General features: G+C 43.7%; 1 long non-coding RNA gene across 1 annotated transcript in view; it reads left to right on the top strand.

Moving 5' to 3' along the window:
- Nucleotides 1-15478, top strand: part of LOC115460345 — a 35233-nt gene that overhangs the window by 6654 nt on the left and 13101 nt on the right. The window contains exon 2 of the long non-coding RNA XR_003940467.1: nt 11648-11754. This is a non-coding gene — a long non-coding RNA (uncharacterized LOC115460345). The remainder of the gene's footprint in view (nt 1-11647; nt 11755-15478) is intronic.

The following is a 15478-nucleotide window of genomic DNA, read 5'->3' as shown; positions in this document are numbered from 1 at the left end:
TTCTATCTGCTCCTAAAACTGTAAAATAACAAAAAAAAAAAAAAAACCATTGCAAAAATTGACAGAAATCCTTTAAACTAAAAATGTGGTGACTTTATTTTGTATACTTAACAATTAGTAAAACATTATGGTAACTATCAATACCTTGATTGGTGACATGTGAAAATGACATTTGGTTTCAAGGTTTATGTGTAGTTATGTGTAGGTTAAATGGTGTACTTAGTCTGCTTACTTTTGGTAGAGGGGGGGGGGCAAAGGGTGCCACCCCCCATGCCCACCCCAAACTACCCTATGGCTTATATCATCAGAATCTGCTAACTGTAATCATTTTCTCATGGTTGAAACTATTTGTCATGGTTGAAACTATTTGTTATTCAGTTTCGCTCTCTCACAAACCTTTCTCCCTCTAGTGTGTGTGCTTATGTGCCTGTGCTCATGGGAGAAGGGAGGAGAGGTGTGTGTGGGTGTGTGCACATGCATGTGTGCATGTGGGTTGTATATATGTGGCTGTGTGTATATGCACATGTGTGTATATGCATGCATGTTTATGTATGCATGTATGTGCGTGTGTGTGTGTGTTGGAGGGGATGTCCTTGCTCAAGTACAATAGTATTTTAGCATACACAATGAAATAGGATTTATATGTTCTTTAAATGAGTGTATTTACATTATGGCATCTGAACAGACCTCGAGTATCAATTAGAGATAAAATGGTATACCCTGATGTCACTATCCATTTATGCATAATGTTCTGACATCACTCAGTTAATCAACATTCCTAATACCTCCCTCATAGCACATTAGTGTAAGCAGTTCGGAACCTGAAATAGTCAACTTCTTTCAAATATAGTATAGCATGATAAGATTCACTATTTATAGAGCAGGGTGAGTTTGCACAATAAGTCCTAGGTATCTGGGTATGACAGCAGTGATAATGGTGTACAGTGAGACGTACAGCTTTTATCCTCACTGCACACTTATGTCAGCTTCATTAATTTAGATAACTGGGGGAATTATTACAAAACTTGATTAGAAGAGGGGGGAAGGGAGCCAGAGTGCTGGTTAAATATTGGTCTTGTATGACTGAAAGAGGAAGGTGACAGGTCCTGATATGCCCTATGGGTGGATGTGATGGTAAATGAATTTGGGCATGTTTGGGACAGATGTGGAGGGCAGTGAGGGGAGAGGGCTTCAGAGGTCATGGAAGACATGTATTGAGAGGTGAGCTGGTGATGGGATTTTGCATATGGTAGTGGTATTCACTCTCAGTCCTTGAATGCCACTGATAAATAAGTCATAATTTTCAGGATATCCCTAATAAATATGCATGAGAGAGATTTGCATACAATAGAGTATGCAAATCTCATTCATTCTCATTAGGTAAAGCCTGACAATGTGATCCAATGGCAGCCCTCAAGTACTAGGAGTGTGTATAATTGGCAAATGAAAATCTGCATGCTCATTAACCCAGAGGGGCAGAAATCAAAGGAAGAATCTCAATTGAGCAGATCAAATGTGCCAATAGGCCATTATCTGCTATCATTCACTGTGCTATAATGTTATGACAGAGTTGGATTGGATTGTGGACTGGATTTATTATTTTTAACCCACCCTTATCCAGGGCAGCTTACAAAAAGCAACATACATAAAATCACATAAAAAGAAAAATACAATATAAATTCTTCATAATACACAATCAAAACAGAAACAATGTCCAGGTCTCTCAAATAGATCACAACGTAACATTTGCAGCCACATAATATGCCAGGCATAACAAGTGTGCTTTCAGTTGGTGTTTAAATCTTTGTTCTAGACGTTCATTTTTAAGATAAATAGGTAACTTATTCCACATAGATGGTTCTGTTATCGAAAATGTTCCTCCTCTTCTAGTCAAGTCTAGACATATTCGATTTAAGGCAGGTATTACAAGAAAGCATAATGAGGCACTGGAAGCCTTTCCTTCCATGAGCTATGGCCCTTCTCCTTATGATTAAGCAACAAGTTTCATACGGCAGCCTAGAGTCCATAACTGGAGCAAACATGGATTTTCCGGTTGAGGACAGTCTGTCCAAGAGGTTTGAATCTTAAATTAGAGTGGAATCAGCTCCTTGTGACTCTGGGCAAGTCACTTAACCCTCCATTGCCCCATGTAAGCCGCATTGAGCCTGCCATGAGTGGGAAAGCGCGGGGTACAAATGTAACAAAAAAAAATCATTTTTTTCTAATAGGAAAATTGGTCTTTAAATAAGTTTTTCCTTAAAAACTCTGTCTGTCAAATTCACCCCCAGCCTCATTTGTATACACGATGATGATTGGCTACAGCTTAGTATAGGCGTCTGACATCAATAGTATAAATAAGGGTGCCATATTTAAAGAAGGCTATCATAGGGAACTGCAGCAACGGGACTTGGACCGCCAGTACAGTGATGTGAGTAACTGCGGTTTATAGCAGGGTTATGGGATTAGTGAGGATAGATCACAGTCTGACATTTTGAAGAGCTGTCTTTTGCGCCACAGATCCTGAAGAAGGATCGAAACTCTGGCCATAGTCGGCCATGGCTCTCTAGACTGCACAGAACAGCTTACCTAGATAAGTTAAGTACAAACTAAGAAAAATTGAAAAAAATTGAAAAGTATAACATACAAAAAGTAAACAACCAGAAGGAGGAGGAGGGGCGGTTCCAATGATGAGAGTGAATGCCCCCAGAAGGCGCAGGCTAAGCCACAAGCAGATTTATTTTAAAAAGGGGTGCACTGGTGAGGCTTCTTCAACCTCCTTAAAATCCTCCCAGGTTGTGTCTGCTTAGGTTACAAGACTGTTGTTAACTGCTATAAACCACAATTAAGAAGAGGTTTAGTTTCATAATACATGTTGTAAAAAACAAAAAAAGGCACACAACTGCTTACAAAACGGTAGATAAAAAACAACAAAGCAGCTAATGCATATCAGTTCAGTTGGAAGTAGCAGATAAATGGAACTAGATTTTTGGAACTACTAGTGTGTATGATATATTTACATACACTTTTGATAGTTTGTACCCCTGATGCAGCCTGAGGGCGAAACGTGGCCACGCCGGGTATTGTTCCAATAAATGCATTTGATTCCACTGCTTTGTTGTTTTTTTTTATCTATAATACATGTTGTAGAAGTATCTTCTTCAGCTCAGAGTATTAGTTAATAGAAGATTCATGTGCTATTGTTGCCATTAGTGAATGGTCATTAGATTGTGGGTTCTTAGCGCTACCTATTTTGTAGGCGATAAGGGCTCAGCGGTTGCCAATGCTGCCTCTCTAACTGATTAATGCAGAAATGCCCACTCTCCACCCCCCAGACACAACCCCTCTGTGGGCACCCATCTTAGATTGTGAGCCCACTAGGGACAGAGAAAGTACCTGGTCAGGAGGGGCCAGAGAAGTTCAGCAGAGTGTGTTGGGGGCTGTTGTACAAGCAGCACCTAACCAGGAGAGTTGGCAAGGTGGAAAAGAGAAAAAAATGGGATTAAAAGTATGAAAGCAAGTACTCTGGAAGCTGTTCCTGACTGGAGAGATAGTGGACGACAATGTGCTGTAGCTTCAGAGTGAGCTACAAATGGCTGAAAGTTGGGAGCTTGATTAAGGCACAGTGCACCTGGATGAAAGCACAACTTCTTGAGGCAGTGCAATTAACTGAGAAAGTAAGGTTACTTATCTGTTATGTGGGTTCTCCGTGGACAGCAAAATAAGTCAGCCATGTGTAGGTGACGTCATCCTATGGCACCATGGACAGATAATTGCTCTCCCAGAGCTCAGGGAAACCTTTTGGGAAGGTTCCCCTGAGCATGCATGCCACAGAGGTCGCCATCGCTTGAAGCTGGTGTGCTCGTACTCTGTGAGATCGAAATCTGCAGAGCTGTAGGTGATGGCAATGCAATCTGATATCCAGCAGGCCAAAGATCTTTGTTGACTGGGTATTCAGGTCTATTAGAGTTATATGAGAGGAACAACTGTGATGTCCTGTGGATTGGTTGAGTCTTACGAAGGTAGATACGCAGAGTGCACATGCAGTCCAGGGAGTGAAGGCGCTCTTCCACTGCATTAGCGAGTGGTTCAGGGAAGAAAGCGGACAAGACAATGGACTGGTTGATGTGGAATGAGGACACGACTTTGGGGAAGAACTTTGGGTGTGTCCGAAGGATGGTACAGTTCTGCTGGATCCAGGTGTAGGTAATCCACCAGGGCTTGGAGCTCACTGATCTATCTCAGTGACGTGATGGCGATGAGGAACACTGTTTTCCATGTGAGTGCTCTCGCTATGGCTGTTTTGAGTGGTTCAAATGGTGGGTGTGTGAGTTGGTCAAGCACCATGCTGAGGTCCCAGGTCAGTGGCAGTTGCCTGAGAGGTGAGTGCAGGTTGAGTTGTCCCTTCATGAACGTGCTGATGAGTGGGTGAGCAGATAAGGGCTTGATGTCCAGTAGTGCTGCAATGACATTAAGATGAATCCATATGAAGCTTGATTTTAGGCCCGAGTCTGCTAGGGTGAGCAGGTATTGGAGCATGGCTGGCGTAGAGCAGGAGAAAGGGCCTTGCTGTGCCGCAGTGCACCAGGATTGGAACCTCTTCCATTTAAAGGCATAGCTTCTTCTGGTGGATGGACGCCTGGCTGCTAGTAGGACCTCTGAGACCTCCTGAGGTAAATTGAGGGTTGCTAAGGTGAGCCACTCAACATCCAGGTGGTGAGGTTCAGGGTGCATAAGTTGGGGTGGAGAGTGGTTCCCCCATGCTGGGTGATGAGGTTCAGGATCAGCGGGAGCCTGATGAGTGGACACTTCGTCAGTTGCTGCAGGTACGGGAACCAGATCTGTCTGGGCCAGTAGGGGGCAATGAGGATGACTGTCGGGCCATCTTACAGAATCTTCTGTATAGTTTTGGATATGAAAGGTGTGGGGGGAAAAGCGTACAATAATTGTTTTCCCCATTGAATATTGAAGGCATCTGGTGTGACCCTGAGTGGGGAGTTGCACTTGGAATAAAAGAGGGTGCATTTTGTTGTACTCAGTGGCAAAAAGGTCGATGTGGGGGTGTCCCTCAGTGATAGAACAAGTCCTTATCAACCTGGTGTTGAAGGGACCACTCATGAGGTTTCAGTTGTTGACTCAATCGTGTTGAGCTCCCCCGGCAGGTATATGGCATGGAAGAGGCGTCTGATGGAGAGTGCAAACTGCCAGATTCTGCATGCTTCCCGACAGAGTCTCCGGGAGACAATTCCACCCTGGTTGTCCGTCTGAATGTCTGAATGAGGATGTTCTTGCCTGTTAGGTGCATTCTGAAAGCCTGCAATGCCTTCCCTATTGCTTTCAGTTCCAGGAGGTTGGTATGCTGGCGGGCTTCAGGGGGAGGGGCATGTGCCACCTGTCTGCAGTTGGAGGAGGTGGGCTCCCCATCCACTCTTGGAGGCATCAGTCATTACTGAAAGCTGGTGACGAGGCTGATGAACGGGTGTGCTGGAGAGGAGGTGTGCCCGGTTGGTCCACCAAACAATGGCTTTGATTATTGATATATCGATGGGGATTTTGCTCAATAATGGCTGCCTGTGCTGGTCCCAATGCTTGTGTAGATGCCATTGGAGAGGATGCATGTGTAGTTTTGTGAGTGGAATCACATGAACAGTGGCTGCAAGATGTCTTGGGAAGTGGAGAAAAGTCCTGACTGTGGATGTCATTGAGGTCAAGATGGCTTGTGCCAAGGCGACAATTGAGTCTGCTCTCATGGCCAGGAGGAAGGCCTTGGCAGACCTTGCGTTGATGATGGAAGGGGATAATTGGGATTTCCTGTAGTTGATGAGAAACCCCAGGCTCTAGAGGAGGGTAATGGTTTTCTGTATGGCCAATAGGGTCTCCTGTCCGGAGGGACCTGCTATCAGCCAATCATCCAAGTAAGAGAAAGCGCAGGTGGGCAGTTGCTGCTGCGACGCATTTTGTGAAAACCCTTGGGGATGAGGAGAGGCAGAAGGGGAGTACCCGGTATTGGTAATGGTAGTTCCCGATGGAAAACCGGAGGTATTTCCTATAGGATGGGTGGATCAGGATGTGAAAATAAGCATCTTGGCGATCCAGTGATACCAGTCAGTTGTCCGCTTGGAGGAGGGGCAATATTGTTCCTAGTGAGTGCATCTTGAATTTTTCTTTCCAAATGCACTTGTTGAGGTTTTGTAGGTCCAGGATTAGGTGGAACCCCTGTGTTTTCTTTGGAATGACGAAGCAGCAGGAGTAAAAGCCTTGTTTTATTTTCTTGGGTGAAACCTGCTCTACTGCCTTTGCCTTGAGAAGGGAATCGATCTCCTGGAGTACGCAAGGGTTTGGTGGATCGTGGATCTTTGGGGATCATGGTGGTTTATTTGGGGGGTTCAAGTGAAACCTGATGTGGTATCTGGTCTTTATGATGCTCAGTATCTACTGGTCTGAGGTGATTGAGGTCCAGGCATGTGTGAAGAGCGAGAGGCACCCACTTTCCCCACTTGAAGTGCCAGATCTTGTGAGTCAAAAGCCAGGGTTGGTCTTCTGTGACTGGGCTGAGTTCTGCTTGGGCTGGTGTCGATCGGTCATTGCTAGTAGTTGTTGCTAGAAGCTGGAAAGTGCTGATGTTGGGTATTCAAAGTGTGGTGTATCATTTGTCTCCATCCGTTGGAATATGGCTTGTGTTGCTGGGGGCATCTGGTGGGGAGGGTCTCTGTTCAGCCCATTCTTGGAGAGTGTGTGGATAGTGTTGCAGCAGTCTTTGATGGTGTTTACTGTATTCTCTACTTTGTCTCCAAAGAGGTCTAGCATGGAGCATCTGCTAGGCGGTCATGGGTGTCCTCTCTCAGTCCTGAGGCCCAAAGCCATACTAGGAGGAGTGCTGCTATAGCCGTGCCTGTGATGTGGGAAGATGTCTCAAAGGCATCAAAGGTAGATCAGATGAGATTTTTTTGTACTCCTCAGGATTCAGGAGAATGGTATTGAGGGAGCTTTTTGTTTCTGGTGGTAGGGGCATGAGGGCACCTTGGGCCTTTTGAAGGAGGGAGTCCAGGTAGAGAGCCAGTTGGAACTGGTGTGCTGCGATGCATGTGCAGAGTGATGCACCCTGAAAAACCTTTCTACCTATGAGGTCAAGGGTCCATAGGTCTTTAGGTGGTAGGGTGCTGCCGTGTGTTCAGGAGCACCTAGACCTCCTCAAAGCAGATTCAACAGTTGATTCATGCGGCAGTTGCTGTTTGTCCAGACCTGTCACTGATTGTACCTGGTATTTGGTTTCTAGTCTTTTTGATGCGGGGGCTCCAGAGAAGGGTGTTTGCCATATCTTGGTCCTGCAGTTGAGGAGCCTTTGGTGCACTGGCAGAGAGACCAGAGGTCTAGATGTACCAGGTGTCTTAGTGCATCCCGTATTTCCTGTTGGTCTGGGTCTCACCTGGTGTGAGGGAGAGTTGGTTAGCAAGCTTCAGAAGAAATTTTGGATATGTGAGGTCTTCTAGGAGTAAGGCTGAGGGAGATAGAGCTATTGACTTCCTTGTGGACACTGGAGGTATCACATGGGGGGTTGTTTGAGGCATTTGATGCTGACACCTCCCATGGAGAGTCTCCAGTGTCACTGACTTCTCCATCCTCCCAAGAAGACTCCTCCTCCCAGTTACAAGCTTGGGGTGCTCTTTTGGAGCTGTGCGCTTCTGTAGCGCTATGTGCTGCTGAGCATCCCGGTGCAGGCGTGATGCTGGTGGGAGCCAGTGCTGAAGGAGCCAGATGCTGTGTCAGGAACTTGTTGAGGAGCAGCATTAGGCGTTGCATGTCCCCAGTGGTTACAAAGCTTTGTGGCTGTGTGTCCCTTGAAGAGCTAGACTCTGGAGATGTGTATCTGTATCTCCTATGGCATGCAGCACTCCTGAGGTGTTGCATGGAGCATTTGTGGCCAGGTAAGGAGGATGAGTTAGACTAGGAAGACCTCCTTCTAGCTCTTTTGTGAGGTCTATGGGGGCTATGGCTGTACCTGGCTGGAGCTGTATGTAGGTAGGGTTGAGCTGAGGAGGAGGGTATGTGAGGGAGTGGCTGGTTCAAGGCAGAGTTTCCTTAGAAACACTCCCTCACTGGTGCAGCTTAGGCACCTTACAACAGGTGGTGCTAGTCTATTGAGGCTGAGTCAGAGGGTTGGGGCTCAGACCAGGCTGGAGTCAAAAGCTCTCTGACAGAACAGGATAGAGAAGCCCCCCGAGTGTAGAGGCTTCCAGGATGGAGGTCCCGAGGCAAGAGGACTCCACTCTAAGTTGAGCTCTAGTACCTGATAAGAGAACCAGGGAACTGGTGTGGCTCAAGCTTAAGACTTGAGACTCTGTGTGGGAAGATTGACAAGGTAGGAGAAAGTATTTGCTTTTGATGTAAGAAACCAGAGAGAAATAGAGACTGTACTTGTGCTGGACATAAGCCTGTGAAGTAACAGGGGACACGTGTGTCGAGCAATAAAAGTTTTTTCCTTTCTGCTTGCAACCCTGTGTTTATGACTGAGTTTATGCCCGATCCAAGCCAAACCCTCGATCACATTACCACAGTCATCTACAGTTATACAATACTATCGTGCGTCTGCAGTTACAAGCATAACTGTAGGTGTGAGCATGTATGCTAGATCAATGACAGGCATAAATGCACACAACTAAATGCAAGTATATGTAACTAACTATATTCTAAAAGCTTACCCTCGACATTCAAAAGCATTTAACTGGCCAGGATCGGCACCTGGCTGGTTAAATGCCCCATAAACAGCTAACTATGAATTTTCAGCAGAATGTGGCTGGCCATGACCTGCTGAAAATTCGCAGTTAGTGGCAAGCAGCTAGCCGGTTATATCATGCAATATAACGGTTATCTGCCAATTTTTAGCACAAGTTTGGTGGCAATATTTGGCTATGTGAATACCAGGCCTATCTTTAGCTAGTTCATACTTAACCGACCAGTGCTGAATATCGGCTTGGCTGGTTTAAGTTTGAACTGGCCAAAAATAAACTGCATATTTAAGGCCGGTCACCAGAATAAGCCCAGCATTGAATATCTGGCCTCAGCACCAACCCTTAATGTATAAGTGTTTGACATGCCCCTGCCCCACCGAAGCCCCTCACATGCCCACACCCCTCTTGAGGTTACGTGCTATAGAATTTAGGTGCTAAAATTATAGAATAGTACCTATGTGCATAATTACAAATTAGGGCCAGTTAACTCCATTAATCACTGATTATTGGTTGTTTATGTTAATTTGCACCTAATTATGCAGTTAAATTACATGCATAGCCGGCACTATTCTGTAACCTGTGTGTGCAATTTTGCTCACTAAGCACAACAATGTGCACACAAGATTATAGAATGAGGGGGTAAATGCATATGACAGACTTCCTTGTTTAACCTAATGCATTGATTAAGAAGCCTCATGACACCTTTTTTGTTGTGACTTTGTAGTTTCAGGCTTGTGCTTATATCATCCCTCTTGTGTCTATCTGTCTTTAACTATATTGCTTTATTTACAGCAAGTTTAAAACTAAATTGCAACTTTACCCTTTTTTTCTAAGATATTTTGGTAAACCGCTTAGATATATTTTGATGTAGAAGTATATAAAATAAAGTTGATGATGATGAAGTGGATCATTTATATAAATATGTACTGTTTCAGTGTGAATGAACTGTTTGAAAATACGGATATTAGGGTCTGTTCCTGTTTGCTTATATCAAATAGAACTGATTGATCTTTTTTCACTGGATTTGGGAACAGATTCATGAGCACTTTCTGGAACACCTTTAATAGATTTGTGCCACTATAGATTCGTTTAGGTTATCTATGGGGGGTAGACCAATGACATGGAAGAGAGCTTAGATGTTAATGGCCATAATATTATGGTGTTGTCATTAGAATTCAGCTCATGTTGAGATGTATATGAGAGTGTTTGCATGCCCTTACTCTGATGGTTTCCCCTTCACATAATATTTACGTTTCATTTTGACCCTCACATCAATTGTTTTGGGAAAAATTTTTGTTTTGACATCTTGACAGGGATTCTTTTACTAGAGATGTTTTTGCTTTTTCTAATCCTTTAGACAAGCAACCAAACAAACTTGTTCCGGTCTCACTGCCAAATAGAGGGACCCTTCTACTAAGCTGCATTAGGCACTAACGTATGCCCTAATATAGCAAAAATGGCCACACAGGGGACGTTTCCAAGTTTATTTAATATTTGCTACCACTCCCTATGGAAGAGATAAAAAAATAAATAAAATATAGTAGAACTACAATCAGGGGTGTGCTGGTAAATTTTTAACAACAGGCTCTTTCTCCGGACGTAGCCAGCTCTGCAGTTGGAAGGGCCAGGGGTAGCCGGGGGGGGGGGGGGGGGGGGGGAAGCAACACTTGCCTCTCTCTCCTCCCTCCCTTCGTGCGGGCACGCTAGGCATACCTTTGCTGGCAGCCAATAAATGGACAGCCACCACTCCCAACGTCTTGCTCTAAGCAGCATGCTGGAACTTCTCTCACATGCTGGAGAAGTCCCAGCCTGCTGCTCAGAGCTGGAAACAAGGAGCGGGGAGCAGCAGTAGTCTATTTACTTGGCTGGCAGGGCTCAGCATCCCCACCAGCAAAGTAAAAGATAATTCAATAGGGGGCCCAAGCCCACATTTTGGGAGCCAGTTGTTAAAGTAGCCGGCTCCCAAAATTCTTAAAAACTTAACAACCGGCTCTTGTGAGCCTGTGAGGGCCTGCTCCAGCACACCGCTGACTACAATCATGATAGTAAAAAGGGGTGGGGTAAAACAATAGGATAGCTCTGCAACAAACAAGCCAGCTCTATCCCACTTCAGTGGGTATGACTGGCCTTGGGGTGGTGATGCGCCAGGGTGGCACAGCGGTGACCCACCCCAGGTGGCGAACAAGCTAGGTATGCCACTGATCATGAATCCAAGAATTTGAGCTAAAGTTAGGAGAGGAGCTAGAAAAACATTAAATAGCGTTGGTAAGAGAAGGGATCCTTGAGGAACACCCACTCCAGGTTTGAAAGGTGTGGATATGGAGTCATTAAAAGTTACAGTGTATATTCTGTCTGTGAGAAAAAAGTTAAACTAGTCTAAAGCAATAGAATAGAATGGTCTGCCAGATCGAAAGCTGCTGAAAGATCCAGTGATAGAAGGAGGACTGATTTGCGCTGATCATGTGCACAATAAAGAAAAGTTGTAATACCCATCTAAGAAGTTTCGGTACTATGATGCTTCCTAAATGCAGTTTGAATGGGATGAAGAACTGAGGTTTTAGATATGAAATCAAGAAGCTGAGACTGCACTACTGCTTCTACAATCTTTGATGTAAATGGTAGATTGGCTGTATCAGACACCTCCTTCATTTTTGGTCGAATGGTGACATGTTTCCAAAGGTCTGGGACTAACCCTAGGGGCAGGCTTTTAATAATCATAGCATGGAGAAATAGGAGTAAAGAATCTAATGAATGCTTAAGCAAAGCAGATGGAATTAGATCAGTAGGCGCTGTAGTTGTCCTCATAGTGGCAAAAATTCAGCTTTGGAAGGCATATTAAAATGATGACGACTACTAACTGGAACAATTTCATCATCTGTACATGCTAAATGTGCAGTATTTATTTTTTCTTATTTTTGCAGGGGGCGTGTTGGGGTGAAGAATGCACATGGAAGGACTAATTAGCTAGCTTGATGACATTACCACCGTGCGAACATGGGAGCCTTTAATGCCACCTAAATAGAAGGCGGTAAGTGCTCCCACAGTGATTTTTTTTAAAGGCAGCTTGCTAATGCTAACATTAGTGCACAGCCAGAAAAAGATATAATAGAAAAAAGGCCAAATTTATGGCCATGCTAGAAATGGGCTTAGCACATGGGAAAGACCCCCATAAGGGAAGGGAAATGGGACTTGATATACTGTCTTTCTGTGGTTTTTGCAACTACATTCAAAGCGGTTTACATGATATATTCAGGTACTTATTTTGTACCAGGGGCAATGGAGGGTTAAGTGACTTGCCCAGAATCACAAGGAGCTGCAGTGGGAACTGAACTCAGTTCCCCAGGGTCAAAGTCCACTGCACTAACCACTAGGTCACTCCCCCACTCTATAAGGACATGTGAAGCCCATTTCTTAGCGCAGCCTACTAAAAAAGTCCCATAGATGGATATAATAGGCATCTCCGTAGATATAATAGACATTTTAGAGACCTGGTGGAAGTAGGACAAACAATGGGCTACTGTGTTACCAGGGTACAAATTATATCACAATAACAGGGTGGATAATATTGGAGGGGAGGAGTGGCTCTACATGTTAAAATCAGCAAGATACAGATCACAGAATTTCCATGTGTGAAGGGAAAGAGAATGATGGTAGGGCTATCCTACCATCTGTTGGGCCAGAACAAACAGATAGATGATGAAATGTTAACAGAAATTAAGGAAACTAGCAAATTGAGCTAATGAATTATTTCATTACCCCAATATTGACTGGAAAAATGTCACATCAGGAAATGCTAGAGAGGCAAAATTCCTAGCCAAAATAAATGACTATTTCTAGAGCAGCTAGTCCAGGAACTGTCAAGAAGGGGAGCTATATTTAGATCCGTTGGGGGGGGGGGGGGGGTTGGGTCCCCCACCAGCAAAGGTACAGATCCTGTCCTAGTGGAATGCACAGAACTTGGTGTGAGAGGTAACAGTGTTGGGTGCACATGGGAAAGAGTGATCGAATTTGAATTAATAACTGGAAATCTAATGTGGGAGCATTTAAAAGGGCAACTATGATAACATGAGGAAAATGGTTAAAAAAAAAAATCTTAAAGGAGCAGCTGCAAAGGTTAGGAATTAATTCAGGCATGGACATTGTTTTAAAAATACCATCTTGGAAGCCAAGACCAGATGTACTCCACATATTAAAAAAAAGTAAAGGTGGAAATAAGAGCAAATGACAGCCTGTATGGTTAAAAGGGGAAGTGACACAGGCAATTAGAGTTAAAAGAACATCTGTCAAAAAATGAAAAAATGAAAATTAGATGCAAAGTATTGATAAGGAAAGTTAAAAGAGAATTTGAAAAGAATCTAGCCATAGAGGCAAAACTCATGGGAACAACATTTTCAGGTATATCAGACATAGAAAGCCTGTAAGGGAATCAGTGGGACCATTAGATCATGAAGGAGAAAAAGGAACACTCAGGGAAGACAAGGTCACTGTGGAACTAAATCAAGATAACTCTTACTACATGGCCATGTGGCGGGGAGCACTTACTGCCACCCATTGAGGTGGCGGTAACCCAGCGGTAACCATGCAGTACATGGCGATGCCCGATTACTGCCAGGTTACCACCATGCTAACCGTTTCCAGGGTTTTTATTTTTCCCTCGGAAATGGCACGTACTCGACCCGGAACTACCACCGGCAGCCACGTTGGGCCAGCAGTAGTCCTGGAACAGTGGACAGAAAGCCCGTGTTGGGTTTACCGCTACTTCGTAAAAGGGCCCCTAAACTCTTTCAAATCAAATCAAAATATCAAACTCCAACTGGAGTACAAAAAGCAACAATCCTATTTTGAATACATTTTCTTTTACATACTAACAGAGTTTCACGATGAGCATGTTTAGCTTGATAATAGGCTTTTCTATAACAGATCCAGAATATCCCCTCTCCTGTAAGTAAAACCTCTGTGATGCATGGATAGGTAATTGAAATCACCCATATTACAATGTTGCCCAATTTGCCAGCTTTCCTAATTTCTGTAAACATTTCTTCATCTGTCTGTTCATTGGATCCTGGTGGATGGTGGAGCAGCTCTACGAGAATACTCCATCGTTCACACATGAAATTTCTATCCTTAAGGATTCCATGTTGCTGTCAGTTTCATCTAGAATGTTTATTTTGTTTTACTCAATTCCCTCTTTAACATATAGTGCAACCCCCCCCCCCCCCCAATTTGATCCACTCTATCATTGTAATTTAATTTGTACCCTGTTAACACAATGTCCCATTGAATGTCCTCCTTCCACCAGGTCTCTGAGATGCCTATTATATCTATGTCTTCATTGAATGAAACCACATGAGTGGATAGGAAACAACTAACTTGTCACAGTCACTTTTCAGTCATCAAAAATTACAACCAAGAGGTTCAGTGTCGTTCATTAGCAAATGCGCAGATCACAATGTGGTGAGGCTACTTTCTGCAGAATCACTGACAGAATGTTAGATCCTCTGTCCATGAGTTGAAGCTGAGCCAAAATCAATATAATAGCCCTGAATAGTCAAGTTAATACATTACAATCTCACATACTTTTTCATACAAGGAAACTTATTGCTGAAACGTATTGTTGAATAAATAATCAAAATGCATCCTGTTTTGCCTGAGTTATTTATTCAATGGGGGTTTCTTTCTCTGTTATCAGAATTTGGATTAGGATCCAATCATGTTCTCAGTACAAATTATGCTAAAATACAGACCATCCTATGGGGTTCATAAATATTTTCTCAGCACAGTGAACTATTACAAAACCTGTGCTATTTACAGCATTAGAATCCAGGCACAAACTATAGTGCAAGCATATCACATATTTTCTCCTATTTTGGAGGCCTACAGTATGTAATAAAGTTTAACACGCTCAATTACTAACTTACATTAGAGTTTGGCGCATGTTAATTCAAATTAAGTACATAATATCTAGATCTTAAGTACATAAGTACATAAGTAATGCCACACTGGAAAAAGATGAAGGGTCCATCGAGCCCAGCATCCTGTCCACGAGAGTGGCCAATCCAGGCCAAGGGCACCTGGCAAGCTTCCCAAACGTACAATTGTGTACAATCCTGGAATTGTGGATTTTTCCCAAGTCCATTCAGTAGTGGTTTATGGACTCGTCGTTTAGGAAGCCGTCTAACCCCCTTTAAAACTCTGCTAAGCTAACCGCCTTCACCACATTCTCCAGCAACGAATTCCAGAGTTTAATTATGCGTTGGGTGAAGAAAGGTTTTCTCCAATTTGTTTTAAATTTACTACACTGTAGTTTCATCGCATGCCCCCTAGTCCTAGTATTTTTGAAAAGCGTGAACAGACACTTCACATCCACCTGTTCCACTCCACTCATTATTTTATATACCTCTATCATGTCTCCCCTCAGCCGTCTCTTCTCCAAGCTTAAAAGTCCTAGCCTCCTTAGTCTTTCTTCATCTTGAAGAGAATAATGGAGCTTCATCAATTTACTTATTGTTATTGTGGAAAATAGTTAGAGGAAGATTCCTGCAAAAAAGACTGTCCCCCCTTTTACAAAGCTGCAGCAGCAGCTGCCGGTACGGTAATGCCGACACAGCCCATTCAACGTGAATGGGCTGTGTCGGCATTGCCACACAACTTTGTAAAAGTGGGGGAGGGTGCCAAAATAAATGTGAAACTATATCATTTCTAAAGTGTGCTTTATTCTGAAGAAAAATATCAAGGTGCCGCATGCTCACTTC

The sequence above is a fragment of the Microcaecilia unicolor genome, chromosome 1 (genome assembly GCF_901765095.1).
Source record: "Microcaecilia unicolor chromosome 1, aMicUni1.1, whole genome shotgun sequence".
Taxonomy (NCBI): Eukaryota; Metazoa; Chordata; class Amphibia; order Gymnophiona; family Siphonopidae; genus Microcaecilia; species Microcaecilia unicolor.
Note: the sequence above shows the minus strand (reverse complement) of the source record. Positions and strands in the feature narration are given on the sequence as shown.